General features: G+C 39.4%; 1 protein-coding gene across 6 annotated transcripts in view; it reads left to right on the top strand.

The window, feature by feature from the left end:
* The window catches only part of Pde4d (phosphodiesterase 4D), a 1337035-nt gene that overhangs the window by 121284 nt on the left and 1197886 nt on the right, over positions 1 to 17865 (top strand). For 3 of the 6 annotated variants that reach the window (XM_078016205.1, XM_078016216.1, XM_078016212.1), the window contains exon 1: positions 17002 to 17153. The exons of 2 other annotated variants lie outside the window; for them this stretch is intronic. The gene's annotated coding sequence lies outside the window, so the exon portion shown is untranslated. Of the gene's footprint in view, positions 1 to 17001; positions 17154 to 17865 lie in introns of those variants that run through there. One more of the 6 variants, XM_078016209.1, reaches the window with a different exon arrangement.

Raw genomic sequence — 17865 nt, forward strand, 5'->3', positions numbered from 1 at the left:
ATTTCTCAGACTGCCACATAAAGATGAGGATAATCATATGTTTCCTAATGTTGTTTTTTGAGGAAAACCAAGTGGAGAAACTTAAAATAGCAAAACCAAATTCATATTCACAATTGTTTTTTCTGTATATTATTGTCATCAGCAAACCAGGGGATGGTAATGCAAGACTTGGACTATGGGTACATTGTCAATTTCAGTCTTGATTTTTCTAAAACATGCAAGTGGTAATGTACACAGTTTCTCTTGAGGTCAATAAAATCAAAACTACCATCAGCACAAACTTTGTAGCCTTGGTGGTAGATATCTCTATAATGATCCCTTATGCTGTGTGGAGTTGGACATCTATCAAATTTTCATAAACATTTCTCTACATTTTATTTTCACAAAAGCCCTGTTAGTAGGTTTTGTCATTTACCCTTTTCTGTTAAAAAGATGGGGTCTCAGTGATTGTGCCTGACCTAGACCTCCAGGTTATAGGAGCAACATTTTCAGAGAGCGTTCTTACATGAGATGTCTTCTGCCACTCGGCCTGGGGAAATTTGTACTATATTTTGGTCAAGGAATAATGAAGGGCTAAACATATGGACTCAGTGTGGATCTGGATAAGAACTGTCACAGCTCTCAAAGGGCTGGGAGAAGCCTTGTCACTTTCTAGGTTGCTCAAGAGGATGATGTAGTCAGAATAGTGGGGCCCCAGAGAGATTCATGTCCTCATCCCTGGGGTTCATCAAGATGCTAGGTTATAGGAGAAGGGTAATTAAGACTGCCAATGGAATCAAGGTTGCTAATCAATTGACCCTAAAATAGGAAGACTATTCTGGATTACCCAGGAAGGCCCAGTGTAATTCTTAAGAAAGGAGGCAGAAAAAAAGAGAAGATACAGGCAACCTAAGGAAATTAGCTGGATGTGGCAGGGATGTCTTTCAGGATGGAGAAACAGGCCACAAGCCAGGGAACATGGATAATCTTTGGAAGCTGGAAAGGACAAGGGAATAGATTTCCCTCCATCATCTCCAGAAAGGGATGTCGCCCTGTGAATCACTTGGTATCAGCTTATTGAGACCCACTTGGGCTTGCAAACTACAGAGAACTACCAGACAGTAAACTTGCCATATTTTGGTCACTAAGTTTGTTGTGATTTATTAAAGTCGAGGCAATTAATACAGATGGGATGGTTGTTTCAACCTAATCTACACCTCCCTACCTTCGGAGTAGACTGTGGTTGGATCAGTAGTTCATTCAATTATTAATTAATAAATACTTACTGGACACCTACTTGGTATCAGTTGTCGTTCTGGCCCCAACAGTAAACATGATAATAATTCCTGCCTTCATGAAGCTATCATTATAGGAGAGACAGACAATAAGTAAAATGTATCATATGTTGTTGGTAAGTGAAGACAAAATCGTGGGGAGGTAACGGTGAAGGGAAGTGGTGTGTGCATGTGCAGTGATTTGTAGATGTTAGACGGGGCTTCCAGGATAGGTTCCCTGAGAAGGTGATATGTAAATACAGAGCTGGGACTCACATCAAGAAAGAAGAGACAAGCCATGTGGCTTTCTGGGAGAAGATGTTCTAAGCAGAGGGAACATGGAGGTTCTGAGGACAGAGAGATGTGGTGATGGGTGAGAGACAGTGGTTCAGTGAGAGGCGAGGCAAAACTTCCAGTGCACCAGGTTCATCTTCTGAACAGTAGCCGGGAGGTCCCTCCAGCCTGGCTGTGCAGCTTTGCCTGAGATGCAGAACAAAAGCAGACCACTTCCAAAGGTCTGTGGGAGGGATCCAGAGGCACAGAGTGTCAGAGGATTTTTTCAGTGCTGATAACAATTTTATGGATCACTCATTTGAATTAATAGGGAGAATGGAGGGGAGTGATGCAAATCATGTAAGTCCTGGTTGGTATTTCTCTGAACATTTTCATAACTTTTGCTTTTCAAAGGGCAGGGAGGCTGGTTAGCTACTGCAAACAGGCAGACTGGGGGATGTTCCAAATCCAATCCACATTTCACAAAGTGATGTTGGAAAAGGTCAGCCCCATCTCACTTCACATTGCTCACCTCTAATATAAATGTCTCAGGAACTATTAGCTGTCTGTCTTTAGACAGAACTCACAACCACTACCACACTACAGCTGTTGGCTAGCATTTCTTTAAACAAGCAGTCTTCTCAGAGCACTTCATATGACTAGCAGTGGAGAAAGGAAGGAAGTTTTATGAGGATTGAATATGTGGAGCTAAGGAGTCAGGTACAACCAGAAAAGGGCAGGCCAGTTGTCAACAGTAGGTTGGATCAGCTACAAACTTGCTCTGAGAAATGGGAAATGAGAAATGTCAGAGCTTGATTTCTCACACACACACACACACAAAAAAAAAAAAAAAAGAGGAGAGAGAAAATAATAATGGAGATAACCTAGAAGAAAAAAGATGCCTCCAGTTTTAAAACATGGTAGTTTTATAGCATGGTCTGAAAATCCTCCCACATGCTTTCCATCCAAAAGTGGGGTCTAGTCTCCCTCCCCTTGAATCCTCTTATGACTGCTGATTAATAAAAATGACACTGTGCTAATTTCTGGGTGCAGGTCTCAAGAAACTGGTACTTCCACTCTCTATTTCTTGAGATGCTTTATCTCCAGAATGCTGTGAGGAAGCTACACCTACTCCACAGAAAGTCTCATGTGGCCAGGAGCCAAGAGCCAAACTTGGGCCAGAGCCATCTTGGAAGTAGATCCTCCAGCGGAAGTGGGGTGACCCCAGTTGACATGACCTGGAGCACAGATGAGCTGTGATTGCTGAGCCCTGCTCAAATTGCAGTTGTGTGAGAAAACAAAACAATTGTTGTTATTTTAAGCTAATAAATTTTAAGGTAGCTTGTTATACATGAACAATTGCAACAATGTTCATTTTAAATGCCCGGTTAAGAGAAATATCAGGTCTCGAACATAATTGAGGGTGCTTTCTGGTTTAAAGTTTGTATAATAAAAATAATTCTGAACTATTTTAGAGTTATTATTTCTCTCTCCAGAAAAAGCAATTTTGAATATAGTTTCAGGTGTCTCAAGACCTCCTACCTTCATCCACAGGCACAAACCTCTGGCTGAGAACCTCTGTGATAAGAATCTCTATCCCCACTATTTGTTATAAAGTGGAATTTGGTATAAGCTTAGGGATGGATGAAGGAGAGTACAGTGTATTCTGTTATATGATTTATATTTTGTTTTGATCATTTCATAGACTTACTCTTTGACCGTGAGTAAAGTATAAAATCTCTCTATATTGCAATTTCTTAGAGAGCAAAATGTTGATTAAAATTCTGTTCTTCCTTTCCTCAAAGAAATGTGGTCATTAACAGTAACAACAACAACAAAAAAGGAAGTGAACATGCTTAGAAGAGTCTAATTTTTCCCTAAGAAATACTCAATGAATTAATTGCTAGCTGAGGTTATCTATTGAGGGGTTGCATGATTAAATAGCTTCTCCTTTAAGGACAAGATTAGGCTGTAAAATAACCCTAGAACTTGGGCCCCAGGGAGAGAATACCAAGGAATGCAAGCATGGAAAAGGCAGTCCCATAGAGACCCCCTCCGCATCCCCCAATGTTACCTTTTTACCCTGTGTTATCCTTAGTTTCATAGCCAGTAGAGAGGAACTAAGAGAAACAGTAGCCTGCAAAGGTTAGCATCAGTTTACACCAAAGCAGAACTGCCAATGAGCACAAGGAATTGGAAGCAATATACACAAAATCTCACTAAATATAAAAGCACATAGACACTAGATTCAGCATTGGCGTCACTAGGCTAGAAAGTCTATTTACATTGTTTCTTATGAGGTCAACAAAACATTTTGAATACCAACTACTTGGCTGCCTGAAGTGGGTCTGAAAATATGAACTAAAACATAAACTGCAGACTTGACTTATGGACAGGGTGTTCCAAGTTTCCTTCTTTGTTTTCAGCTGTAACAGATCGCCTTGTTACTGTATTTGTAGATTTCTATCATCTCAGATTAAAGGACCCCAGTGTTGGTCAGGGCAGAACCCAAAACACAGGTGAGGGGAAGCAAAATCCAATGTTAAAACCTTCAACAAGGAAGATCCATGGCTGTGGTTTTGCCTTATTGTGCAACTCTTAGGCTAGGGAAGAGCAAGAGAATAAAAGTAGAAATCACGTCCACATACACTGAAAGCAATTTAATTTCCATCAGGCATGGTGACAATGATCAATGAATTGCAAAATCTTGAACATTTCCACAGCACAGACTATTGTCATGAAATCCCAGATCAAAGATATCTACAATATGTTTAGTTCTCACATCAATATAAGTAGAATCAATTTTGACTAAACTAAATGGCCTTCAGAGAATACAGTTAATTATTACTTTTTTTTTCTCATTTTCATTCTCTCTTGTCCCAAAAATAGTTAAAAGAAAGGAAGGAAGAAAGAAAGAAAAACCCCCAGAATCCAAATTTAATCATTATTCAAGTTTGCATAAATTTGCATATAAATGTATTGCTTAAAACCAATCCAGTCAAAGTTACTGAGTAGGACCCCACAGGGCCCCATGCTACTTTTACTTTCTGAATACCATCAGTGATGGAGGCAAAAGTTCCCTGCCTGAGGACAGAAGTAAGTGACCTTCAGGTGCCTGTAAGCAACTCTCAGGATGGTCATTGTACTTGTTTCTTCTTTTGGGGGGTATTTCCTTGGGTTCAATGTGAAGCCAGCTGTTAGGTACATGAAAGAGAACTCTGAGTTTGAGAAATTGAAATGTGGTTGCAGAATAAATATCCATGAGTGCATAAGCCCAGGATTTATTCTCAGGGGCTCCCTGACAGGCTCTCTTAAGTATTAGATTCCCCTTGTGGGAACCGGTGCCAATAAGGAAACACATACCTTAAGAAGCTGAAGCAGAGTGAACCAAATGGATTTATAGCACTTATGTAAAGTAAAGTAACTCCTAATTAGCATTTTAAAAAATATAAATTAAATGGAGAATTGCTAGTTTTTTCAAATGTTTTCTTTTGGTCTATGTTTTGTTTACCATATTAACTGTACATTTATATTATTTTACATGACATACAGATCTTTCAGGAGTTTTTTGGTGGGCTTTCCAATTTTTCCTTTTCCTTGTGTTGGGTGGGATTGGAGCCGGAAAATCAGAGTAATAAATGAAATGTAGTCCTTGTTTATCTAGAATTCACACTGTGGTGGTCTGGAGTAGACACGTGGACGGATGACTCCTGTGCGGTTTGGTAGGAAAGACAGACAGAAGGTGGGACAGTAGCACAGATGGAAGTGCTCAGCTAGAGTGCCAGAAATTGAGGGAAGGCTCCAGAGAGGGAGAGATCCAAAAGCTGCATCTTGTCAAACAATTGGGGGTATTACAGGTAGATAGGTATAGGGTTGGAGATGGATGAATGTTCCAAGAAGATTAAGGACAAAGCACTTACGTATTTTGCACTCTTGGTAGATTGATGGGCTATAGTATGCTCGCATTGGACCAGGAATCGTATAAATTGATGCTAGAGAAGAATGTAGGGGACAGATCATGGGATATCTTGTGGGCCATTACAGACATTTGGGTTTCGTCTAAAGCCTATGCAAGTGCTGGCAGAATTCTGTGGCAGGTGCTCTAGTAGCCGTCTCATATTCCCCTGTCAGTCTTGTTTGTGTGTAAGGCAACAGTGGCTAGTCTCAGTGATGACAAGATAATAAGACTACAAGAGACGGGAGTCACCCAGAGGAGCAGTCCTCAAAGGATCCTGGAGAAATACCACAGATTCTTCACTCTTGGTGTGGGACAAGTGTGCAGCATGTTCTTTAGAGTCTTCCAGAGGTTCCCCAGGGAATTGAGCCCTGCTGCTCACAGCAGGGGTCTGGTCATTAATGAACCCATGATTTTCTTCCATCTCTGCCATACTATAGTCTTCTCATTTAGTTCCTTGGGTCAGTTCTTATAAAACTATTGACACTTAAATTCTTTGCTCAAAACCCACTTCCGGTGGAATCAACCTAAAACAGGGTGATGAAGGTGGACTCTGGATGGTTTTTGGGAAAATGGAAGTGAGAGAAGAGTCAAGAGCAATTTAGGAAGGTCAATTTATAGAAATTACCATTTGGTTGGAAGTTTCTTGAGGGAAAAAGTCTCAGGTGATTCAAGGTTTGGATTTATTGATTAGGAGAATCCATTAAACAGAATAAAGAATTCAGGAGGGGGAATAGAATTTTTGGTGAAACGCAAAGGTTCTAGATTTAATTATCTTGCGTTTGAGGTAGTGCCATGGGCACCAAGGAGCGCAGAGGAAAGAAGTAGTATGGAAACCCTACTCTGGACGCCAGGCGTCAGCCCTGAAGTAGTCATAGAATCTGTGGCTGTAGGTGAGGTTACTCAGGCACAATGTGGGAACAGGGAGTAGGAGAACCCAGCTAGCTAGGATAGAACTCTGGAAGTACCAACCTTCAGTGATTAAATTTATAAGAAGGGAGCCAATAAAGGGAGAAGTGATCTATCTGAAGGATCAGGGAAGGGTCAAGGGTGTGATGAAACTTGTCAGGAGTAGGGAGGAAGCAACAGATCAAAGGCTGCAGAGAGGATGAGACTTAATATTTCTATTGGATGTGGAAGTTGAGCAGTCCTGGGTGTTTTTCATATTAACTTGGTTCAATTAGAGAAGCAGGAAAGTTTTCCCCTATTAAGAAATTTGGTTTCATTACTTAGAAAATAAGTTAACCAAGAATTACCTAAACAAGGTATTGCTTTAATTGATAGATAAAAATAATCTCTAATTATAGGTAAGCATGATTTCAGCTGGTACACTAAAGATCACTGCCCACTATTTATATGATTTGTATGAAATTAGATACTTATGAAGAATCAGTTTGCTCTACTAATTGGTGAAAGATTTTCCTTCTAATATTTTTTTTTCCTTTTCAGTTGGTCCCTATTTCTATCTTAATTATCACATATTTCAATTTTATATTGCCCCCAAAATAAAAGTTTAATATTATAGATGATGCACTTTTGAATTTTGAATAATGTTCTGCTTTCTCTACCCTACTTAGTAATTTGTCCTTAAGAACTTGGTCTCTAGAGTTAGACTGCCTGGCAAGCATAGTAGCTCTACTACTTACTCTTTAGAGTCATTGTGGGTAGGTACTTGCTTTTCTGGCGCTTAGATTCCTCATCTCTGAAATGGGGATAATAATATAATCTCAGGATTATTGTGCCAAATGAGTTAGTTTATATAATGTGCTTAAAAACATACCTGGCACATAGTAAGTACTTGATGCATTTTAGTATTATAAGTATTTGTACTTTTTCTGTATGTTGTTATTATTATTGAAAATAATACCAAGACAGCCGGGTATAAAGGACCCAGTTGAATCCTTTAGTTAGGATTGAGTTGGGAAACAGAAGACTAGAGATTTGTTTCTAGCTTTCTACCAACTCTGAGAACTTGGATAAGTCCAGTCACTTTGCATTTACTTTCTTCATCTGTAAAACATGGATATTGAAATAAAAAACCTTTTTTTTTAAAGAGAGAGAGAGAGAGAGAGAATTTTAATATTTATTTATTTATTTTTAGTTATCGGCGGGCACATCTTTGTTTGTATGTGGTGCTGATGATCGAACCTGGGCCCCATGCAAGGCAGGCGAGCGCGCTACCGCTTGAGCCACATTCCCAGCCCCCAAATAGAAAACCTTTTGAGGCCAGCCTTGGTTTTAATATTCTGGAAGTTCCCTTTGGCTTAGAAGTGGCTGATTTATATAGTAGTCTCAGCTGTAGAATGTTCTCCATAAGGGGACGTTAAATGGAAAAAAAAAAAAAGAGAGAAATTGGAAAAAATTTCCATTAGTCAAATACTTTCTGGAAAGTACAACAAATGTTTTGTTTTATTTTTATATAATACCTTTCTTAGGCTCAAACATATAAACCAATTGCTTTTTTTTCATATCTTTTATAAGAAAATAAATATTTTTCATGTATCCATTTCATTTACTAATGCTATGATCTATACAAAAATAGCTCACTTAAATTATTCTTTTAGATTTTAAGCATAACACACATATAAGTAAAATAATAATTGTGTTATTTTATTGTATCTTAGCATCTTTTTTGAGATCTGAATCTCAGTCCCTGTGCTTATTCTACACTCATTTCAATGACCTTTTCCTCTGATGTGTTATTTTTCATGTGCACACCAGGGGGAGCTTTTGAGACATGAGTTTAAATGTTACATTTTGGAACCTTTCTCCTCAACTTGGTCCTAAGTGGTAGACTGGAATTGTCCATCACAGGAATGTAAGAGAGGCATGTCTGGTTACAGACTTTAGCTTTTTCTAGTACTCATCTTTGATATGGGGCCCTCAAATCAATTCACAATTTTCTTTTAAAAGTAGCATGTATGGTGTATTCTCCATCACAAAAGGGTAAGCTAAGAAAATGAAAAGGAATATTTAAGGCAGATCTATTGTTTCCTGAATGTCTCAAGCAGTCATGAACATGGTGTGTGTGTGTGTGGAGGAGGGGGGGCTGCCTCTTCAGGTGAAATGGGGAGGATCAGCCAGAAACTCTGACTCGGACAGCATATTATCTAAAGATGCCTCTGAAATGATCCCAAATTTATTTTTTCTAAAAAAAGAAAACTCTAAAACTACATTGGAATATGAGACAAATCACACATGGAAGAAGCAGACACAAAACCAAAGTGCTTCAGTTGAACTCGATGTTCTTGGTATTTATTTCTGTCACCAAAGTAAATGTAGAAATAAAGAAATACTGTGTTAAGTGAATGAAACCTTGTAGGACCTGGGCCTGCTTTATCATTGTCGTTCTTTTGTCCTCAATTTTTAAAAATGCAGATAAACATATAAAAATAGCCCTGGTGGAAGCCACACAATGGTATCAAGAAGCAGTATCAGGAATGACTGGGTCTTATCTCTGCCTCAGTTTATTTTTTAATATTTTTAACTATTTTGTTCATGATGCCAGCTTTTAAATGCTCTTGAAAATGAAGATGCATTGAGAATATAAATGTTGCTAATTTTTAGTGCTATTTGTATATTGACAAAAATCTTTGGGAAATATTTTCTATATAAAGTCTATGTACAACTAACTGGCTTCATATAAGTTTATATAAAAATCAAAAGATCGTGCTTCATGATGACTTAGGTTAAAAATTTGTCTTGCTTCTCATTGTTTTTATGCTCCCTTGGTAGCCATGTTTCATCCTGCCCTCTTTGTGCTTAACTCTTGGCAGTTCCTTCTCTAATTTTTTCCTTAGTGCTCTTATTCCTTCTCACATTTTTAGGCATTTACTATATTCCAGTGCTGGACTTCCATCATAGACTCAAGTTGTACATTTCTCATTTCCCATAGAATGTTCCTACCAGCATGTGGAAGCCAAATTTAGTAACTCAACCACAAAGCCTACTTTCCATCCTCTGTTTGTCTCCTCAGCTTCCTTATTTACCGTCCCCCATGCACAATGTACTCATTCCTCCTGACTTTTTCATTTCTTTTCACTGAGCCGCTATTTTTGGAGCCACATGGGTTTGAAAATTAGGGGTCATCTTTGACACTAAAGTTATGTTTTGTCTCTGGGGTTCCCAAGACCACTCTCAGACTTGATGACTCATTAGAAGGACTTGCAAGACTCAGAAGAGCTTGTACGTTTACAGCTATGGTTTATGATAGTGAAGATACAGATTAAAATTTAAAAAGCACAAGATGCATAGGGCAAAGTTCAGGAGAAACTGGGTGTAAACTTGTAAAAATTCTTTCCTAGTAGAGTGGCATAGATGCACTTAATTCTCCAAGCCACAGTGTGTGACAATATGTACAACATGTTGTCAATCAGAGAAGCTCACCTGAGCCTTAGTGTGCAGGGTTTTTATTGGTCGGGGGGAGTCAAGTAGGCATGTAGCATGTGCATGACTCACTTCAGCTACTCAGACTGCAACTCCTAGAGAACAAACAGGCATGCACCATAAATCACATTGTTAGCATAAACCATCTGATCAAACAGATAGCACATGACCCAAGGCCTCAGGCATATAACACTTATTAGGCAAAATATTCCTAAGGCTCAGAGCTCAGTCCTAGTTGCCAACCAAAGTTCAGTCCTGAAAAGAGAGACTTCCTGAGAATATGTAGGGTTTGAAGCAACCCAACTCTACTGCATGTACACAGGCAACCACCAAGCTTAATTGATCATTGGGGAAAATATGAAAGAGCACATGCCATGGTATTAAGCAGATGTGTGTTAGAGTTCTGATTCTGTGAGGATTAAATGAGATAGGGGTAACCTAATGCTAGACTCATAAATACAAAATAAATGTCATATGGTGACTTCTTGTTATTATGATTATTATTATCATTGTCTTTTTCTATATAACACTATAACATGTGTATGTTTTCAGACCTTATTGCTTTTGCCTTCATGAACCTTGGCTTCCATATCAGTGAACTTAGGATGTGATGCTACACTAACAAACCAGCCCCAAATCTGAGTAGCTCATGAGAACAAGGAAGTATTTCTCAGCCCTTCTACCTGCCTATTGTGAACTTACTGCAGCTCTGCTCTGTAGTATCATCATTTCGGGACCCAGGCTGAAGGAGCAGCCCACAATCTGGGATATTGTGGCAAAGAGAATAAAGAATCAGATGGAACATACAATGGCTACAAACCATTGGGAAGTGGCAGGTGTTTTGTCTGTTCCCATTGTATTACTTAAAGTACCTCACAGAGCCAGGCCCTATGTTAATTCGTTAGGGACATTTAATATTCCCTTAGGATGGTGGTGGATGTTCCAACAATATTATAATGTACTTCCTCCTAACTGATTTGCCCATAGCCTCCCTTTACTCTGGGGATGTACTCTCACTTATCCTGTGGACCATCAAGCTCACATCCTCAGTGATGAACGTTGGCAAACTAGTTTCCTCCTCTCAAAGTGCATTTACATGGCACATGGCTTTGCAGTCATTGGTCATGCAAGCCCCTTTGGGAGCACAATCATCCATGACTGTTCCATATTCTAGTGAAACAGAATATTCACTAGTACTGGGCACATTTTATTTTAGCACTTTGTATACTTTTTGCTCATAATATGAATTCACCAAGAGCCTTGTGCATGCAAGGCAAGCACTCTACCAACGGAGCTACATCCCCAGCCCATGAATGAGGACTCTTTTCTGAATAAACTTACCATTTATTCACCTTAGATTCTCCACAGAACCCAGGTACCTTACCCATAGTCATGCCTGAAGCACATGATGAGTGAGTGGGAGAAGGAATGTTGCTTAAGTGCTATTTAATGACAAGGAGAGGTCAGGCCAAGAGAGTGAGGGGAAGCTGAAATCCAACCCAGGCTTTGCTCACAAGGCAAGTCCTGAAGTTAGAGGTGGAGGGAGGGATGTTTTTTTTTTTTTTTAAATTCGTACAAAATTACTGAGTGGCTGTAGCAGTGACCTTTCTTCTAGAATTTTTGTATATTAAAAGGACACCTCCTAGGTGGGTCCTCTGTGCTCCCAAAGGACTATACCTGTGGAAATTATCCTACAGCATGGGAGAAAGGTATTGTTTTGGTTTTGCTTTTTGAAGGTTTCAAGTCCGGATCCTCAGCCTCCTTTGAGTATCTGTGACTGGAGGCATGTTCCCGAGACTGGGTCCTCTAGCTCTCTGAGCTTCATGAGAACCGACCTGTGGATTTTGTTTCTTTTGTCCGTCCAAGTTTTAGTCATCTTGAGAGTAGCATCTCTCTTGCTAGACAAAATAACTTTTAAGAAAAACAATATCAGAGTGGGAAAACAATGAAGGAAAATTAACTGGATTAGCTATGCTTGGTAAAAAGATGTAAAGTTTTGTTTCATGAAAATGTTCCTAAAAATAAAAACCAGTCTCTGCCAAAGCAGCAAACAGCCAAATGACTTCTTATGGTTGAATGATTTTAAGGCCCCCCACCCCCCCGCCATCCTGCCCTGGTTACAGTTTTGGAAACTGCTCCAGAAGAAATATGTTCCAAATTCAGTGCCAAACGGGAACATTGCCTATTGGCACAATAGTCAGCAGCAGAAAGGCATTTGATGGTGCTTAGATAGCTCAAGGCAGGGTAAAGGTGAGTGAGGGCCCTTTACAGCTGCCTGGGAAGTGCTTAGAAGTGGAGGGTAAACTCTCAGTCAACTTCAGCATAACAGCTCTAAAGCAATTAAACCTACTGTGCATTTTGTCAGCCACATGCCATTTTTTTCATTATTTGTATATATCAATTATACAGAATAGTGGGATGGTGGGTTTCACCGTGGCGTATCTGCACATACAGAAAAACACAATTTGTGTGTGTGTGTGTGTGTGTGTGTGTGTGTGTGTGTACATGTGTTTAATACTCTTTTATCAATGTTTCTATTTTGTCATCAAGGGTTTGGGTTCATAGGTTTTGCTGAGGGAGTAGGATAATCAAAGCAAGATCAGTGTCATGAATAGTAAGGTATTGACTTTGGCACTAATGAGATGCAGAACAACAAAGCAGAGTTGCCTAGAGAATATTGCAAAAAGATACATGGAGAAGGTAAGCTTTGGATCCTTATGTTTAGCATCGTGGTGTTAGAAGGAAAGCGTGTTAGAAGTGGTGTTAGAAGGAAAGCAACCAATTGATTGATGGCTGGAGAAGGAGATCCATCGCTGAGTTATAGGGAAGATGAAGTATGGTTAGCCCAGACATTAGAGGGGCAACACAAGGGCATTCATATTGTCATAAAATATTCTTACTAAATTAATGAAATACCAAAGTTTTGTGGCATTTGGGGAAAACTGTCACTGATATGACATTAGTTATTCGTACTTCATATTTTGGGGTTCTGAGACTGCTCTGAAATTCCTCATACATAGTTGGCAATCCTGACTCACCCAGTAAGCAAGATGATATAGTTCTATTCAGGGACTTGAAGGACCTGGTCATCATTTGAAAGTCTAAGCAGATTTTCTGGGGCCAGGAGAGAATGAGGCATAACGTTGCCTTCGTTGCAAATGCTGAACATAGAAAACACATGCATTTATTTTTTAAAGATTGTCCTCTTCAGAAATAGTGTATTTTCTTCATAATCCTTTCAGAACCTATTAAGTAATATATTTTACTTTGCTCTTGAAATTTCCTCCCTTCTGGGGAGTAATTTAATGTCTGTTGATAGGCCTGGCGGGTCACCTTTGTGAAAATCCTTTTGTTGTTCTGTGGCTTTGGTCTCTGTGGGACATGGCAAGTAGATGCTGTTTTCTGAGTGGACACTTACAAGTTTTTTTTTTTTTTATTGTTGGTAGTTCAAAACATTACACAGTTCTTAATATATCATATTTCACAGTTTGATTCAAGTGGGTTATGAACTCCCATTTTTACCCCGTATACAGATTGCTGTATCACATCAGTTACCCTTCCATTGATTGACATATTGCCATTCTAGTGTCTGATGTATTCTGCTCTCTATCCCATTCTCTACTATCCCCCCTCCCCTCCCCTCCCCTCTCCTCCTCTCTTCTCTCTCTACCCCCTCTACTGTAAATCATTTCTTCCACTTGTATTATTCTTCTCTTACCCCTCCTTTCCTCTTATATGTAATTTTGTATAACCCTGAAGATCAACTACAAGTTTTTTTTAATATTTATTTTTTAGTTGTAGTTGGATACAATACCTTTATTTTGATTATTTATTTTTATGTGGTGCTGAGGATTGAACCCAGGACCTCACATGTCCTAGGTGAGCGCTGTACTGCTGAGCCACCACCCCAGCCCACTCATGAGGTTTTTGACTAAGCTGACAGGTCCCTATTTATCTAGGCCTGAGTTGGTCCCCTAGTTTCTTGTGGCTGTGAACAATATTGGCTGAGTTATGAAACTGATAGCTTTCTCTCAGTGTTCCATATAGATTTCAGTTCTTCAAAGTGGTTAAAAGAAAATAATTCTTCAATTCCATTGATGTCATTTATGGCATTAATAATAAAGATAATGGTTACCCTGAAGAGGCCAGTTAATTCTGCTTGTTCATTCATTTATTCTGGACTATTTGAGTTCTTACTATGTGCTGGCCACTGTGCTAGGTGCTGGCAGTTCAGTAGTGAGGTCCATATCAGATAGTCTTTGTCCTCATAGTATTTAAAGGAGTCACAATCTAACGGGAAAATAGACCTGTGCTATGTGGCGAAGCACAGGGAGCACACAGGAAGGACATTGACAAATATTTAGTTGCCTTATGTATCAGTAAATAAGCTAAAACCTGAGTTTATAATTAACTAAAAAAATAGATACTGTTCTTTCCTAAACTCACTATTGGGGAGAGCCAGTTTGATTGAACAAAAACATAAATATGAACATGTGATGTTGCTATAAAGGAAAGATGGAGGTGTGATGAGAGGGTTCACGAGGGATCTAGTTTAGATGGAGCATTGAGGGAACATGAATCAGAGGTGAAGACATTTAGTTCAAGACTTAAGGTACGAGTAGGAGCTAGATGACTAAGGGGGTCCCATGGACTCAGAACATCAATGTGCCAAAGCCTGAGGTGGGTGAGAACATGAATATTCATGGAGCAGCATGCTTGGTATTGTTATGTTGTTGGGCACAGTGAGGGGTAGAAGCAGAAGGAAGGATGAGCAGTAAGGATGGAAGATGACCAGGGTTAAATTTTTAGGAGGCTTCTCATCCACAGCGAGGAGTCTGGACTTTATCCTGAGGCATGAGAGAGCTGTTGAAGGGTTTGGTCTTAGAAGAGACATGATAAGATTCATAGCTTTAGAAATTCACTGTTGCAGCCATAGTAGATTCAGCTATGGACCAAGTTTGGAGCTGTGGACACTAGTTAGGAAGCTGTTGTAGGAACCTAGACTAAGAAATTCACTCTAATGTTAGAAGTGTGACCTGCGGGATTCAGGTACTTGAATTCAACCTCTTTTCCTCAATAGCCAGGCAACTCTGAGCTGGAGTTCACTGGCCTTGGTACTTGCTTCTTTAAATTAGAGATGATGGTAATAACAGTGCCTATCTCACAATGGTAGGTTAATCACTACTTAGTGCTTAGAGTGGTTTGTGGTGCTGTGTGATATTCTGCATGGGCTGTGTCTTCCAAAAAGGTTCCTGGTTGAGAGGCTGGCATGGAGGGAATCTGCTGTCATTCATGAACGCTGTGTTTTGGAAGTGCTCAATTGTCCCTGAAGGAAGTGAATTCATCTATTCAAAAGGTGATAAATTCAGAAGGAACCTCTTTTCATAATTCACACAAAGGTTACCAGCATCCCGCCTGAACATCTTAAGTACTCAATAAATGTTATCTAATATTAATGGCTGTATGACTTTGTACAAATTGTTGAACTTTTCGATTCCAATTTTCTAATCTGGAAAACAAGGTAATGATGGTTCCCACATAATTACTTTGGTTTATAAGAATTAATATATGCAACATTCTTAAAATAGTGCCTGCTACAAATAAAGTATGTCAAAAAGAAAAATAGGGCTAAGGAGCATTTATTCATTCAGAGTTTGCAAAACAGCTGTGTGTCAGGTTCAGAGCTGAGCTTGGAAGAAAGAAAAATACATGATCCCTATCCTTACGGGGTAAACAAAAATTTACCCTCAAAATTAATTAAAACCGTGATGTGTTATGAAATGAAGTCTAGGGCATACAGTATGGAGACAATTGAGGAGAATTTCTTAGTTAACTTTCTGCATGATTTAAGAGGTGAACTCAGATACAAATTAAGATGCATAACAGTATATTTAGAGGTTCACTAACAAATTCCCTAAATGATACATATGGAAAACATACACATGTATTTAACTCATTTTTAGGATATTATGTAACTTACAAGATTTATCACTGAAAATTTTGAAATAGTAAATGAAGTCTGGACCACAGATTATTGTAGATATTTAATAATTGGATTGGAGCCAGGCACTGTGGTGCACACTTATAATCCCAGTGTCTTGCAAGGCTGAGGCAGGAGGATTGAGAATTCAAAGTCAGCCTCAGCAAAAGTGAGGTGTTAAGCAACTCGGTGAGACCCTGTCTCTAAACAAAACACAAAATAGAGTTAGGGATGTGATTCGGTGGTCGAATGCCACTGAGTTCAATCCCTGGTACCCGCACCCCGCTACACACACACACACACAAAAAAAAAAAAAAAAAAAAAAAAAAAAAACCAAAAAAACAAAAAGGATTGGATTTTTTTAAAACTGGAAACAATGCCCTGATTATATCTTTGTCAAAGAATTCTGATGATATTATGCTGTGTGTCTCTGTTGCTTTATCTTGTTTGCTTTTTCTTGTTTGATTCTGATGCTGTTATAAATGAGTCAGATGACCTTCCTCAGGCAAGTTATGAAAGCATTGTTGACGAGAATACATGGTGGAATATTCATGGGTGCCTTCAGTGGTTTAGGATTATGCTCAGACTGAATTATTATTCAGAGCTTTGCAGAGGGCTTAGAGGACCCTGGGCAACATAGACATTTCTTTGATATATACTTTTTAGTATTTCTTCTTCTTTTTTTTTAATCCCCAAGAAGAATTGTACCTGGAACTTTAGCTAGTGCCATTCCTTTTTGCTCTCCTCTTCCTCCTTTTTTTCTGAACAACTCAAGATGTTTAGTGGGTGGGAGATGGCAAAAATGACATTTGGAATTTATAGGCATTCAGGAGAAAAGTCCTTTGCCACAGCATGTTAGAATGCTGCCTCTCAGTTGTTTGTATTTTAGGGCTTGTTTTTCAACTGAAGGAAAATATGGAGCAGCACTACTAGGCAAGTAAACCGTCCTTCCTCAATTGTATTCTCTAAGGAAAGGTGGGCGTGGCCACGGCGTTGAGGACTGCAGCAGTCAGAATCCTGGCTCTGCAAAACTGTCTGTGTTCTACTACTGAACCCTGTCATGTTACCTGGCCAGGGCCAATTAAGGTTGCAGATGGAATTAAGATGGCTTTCTAATCAGCTGACCATGAGCTGGGAGATTATCCTGGATTATCTGAGTTGAGTGGGAGCATAAGGGTCCTTAAGAGTGGAAGAGGGAGTCAATAAAGCAGCAGAGGAGGGTGCAGCGTGAGAAAGACTCAGGCAGGCTTTCCTGACTTTGAAGCTGGAGAGTGGACTATGAGCCAGGAATAAAGGAGACAAAAAGGTAAGAAAACATATTTTCCTCCAAAGCTTCAGGAAGGAATGCAGCTCAGCAACACCTTGTTTAGGCCAATGAGACCCATTTGGGGCCTCTAACCACATAACTATAAAATATATTGGTATTGCTTTAAGTCACTAAGTTTGTGATAATTTGTTATAGCAGCAGTAGGAAACTAATGTAGGGGATTTCTGAAGAGCCCTGGCCATTGTAACCTATGAGAATTTAGAGAACAGGTACTGTTCTATTTGGAAAAGATGCAATATTAAATACACTACAAATGCTCTGAGAATCTTAGGCAACCTATCATCTAGTACAATAAGAACCTAGAGAAGAGGTGTTAAAATAAAAAAAGAAGCCATCCAAGTCTACAGAGGTTGTGTTCATGAGGGAGACTGGCCTGGGGGAAAAAAAAAATAGGAAGGGGAGGGGCGGGGAGTATGGCAGACTAGAGGGGACATGGTCAGGATAGGGAGGGCAGTGGTGTTGCACTTCAGGTGGTTGTTATACCTACGGAATATGAGCACTGTTAGGAGTTTTAATATAAATTATCCTGATATTTGACCCTAGAGAATTTCATTAAAAAAACCATCAGCAAACCAAACAAGTCCTATGTTGCCTAAACATAGCTACAGCTGGATGGAAATAGCCTCTGAGCCCATATTTTGAGAACACTAATCCAGTGCTGTGTTTGGCCTGAGTGACATGTCATTTGCCC

Source organism: Ictidomys tridecemlineatus, chromosome 1 (genome assembly GCF_052094955.1).
Source record: "Ictidomys tridecemlineatus isolate mIctTri1 chromosome 1, mIctTri1.hap1, whole genome shotgun sequence".
In the NCBI taxonomy this organism is placed as follows: Eukaryota; Metazoa; Chordata; class Mammalia; order Rodentia; family Sciuridae; genus Ictidomys; species Ictidomys tridecemlineatus.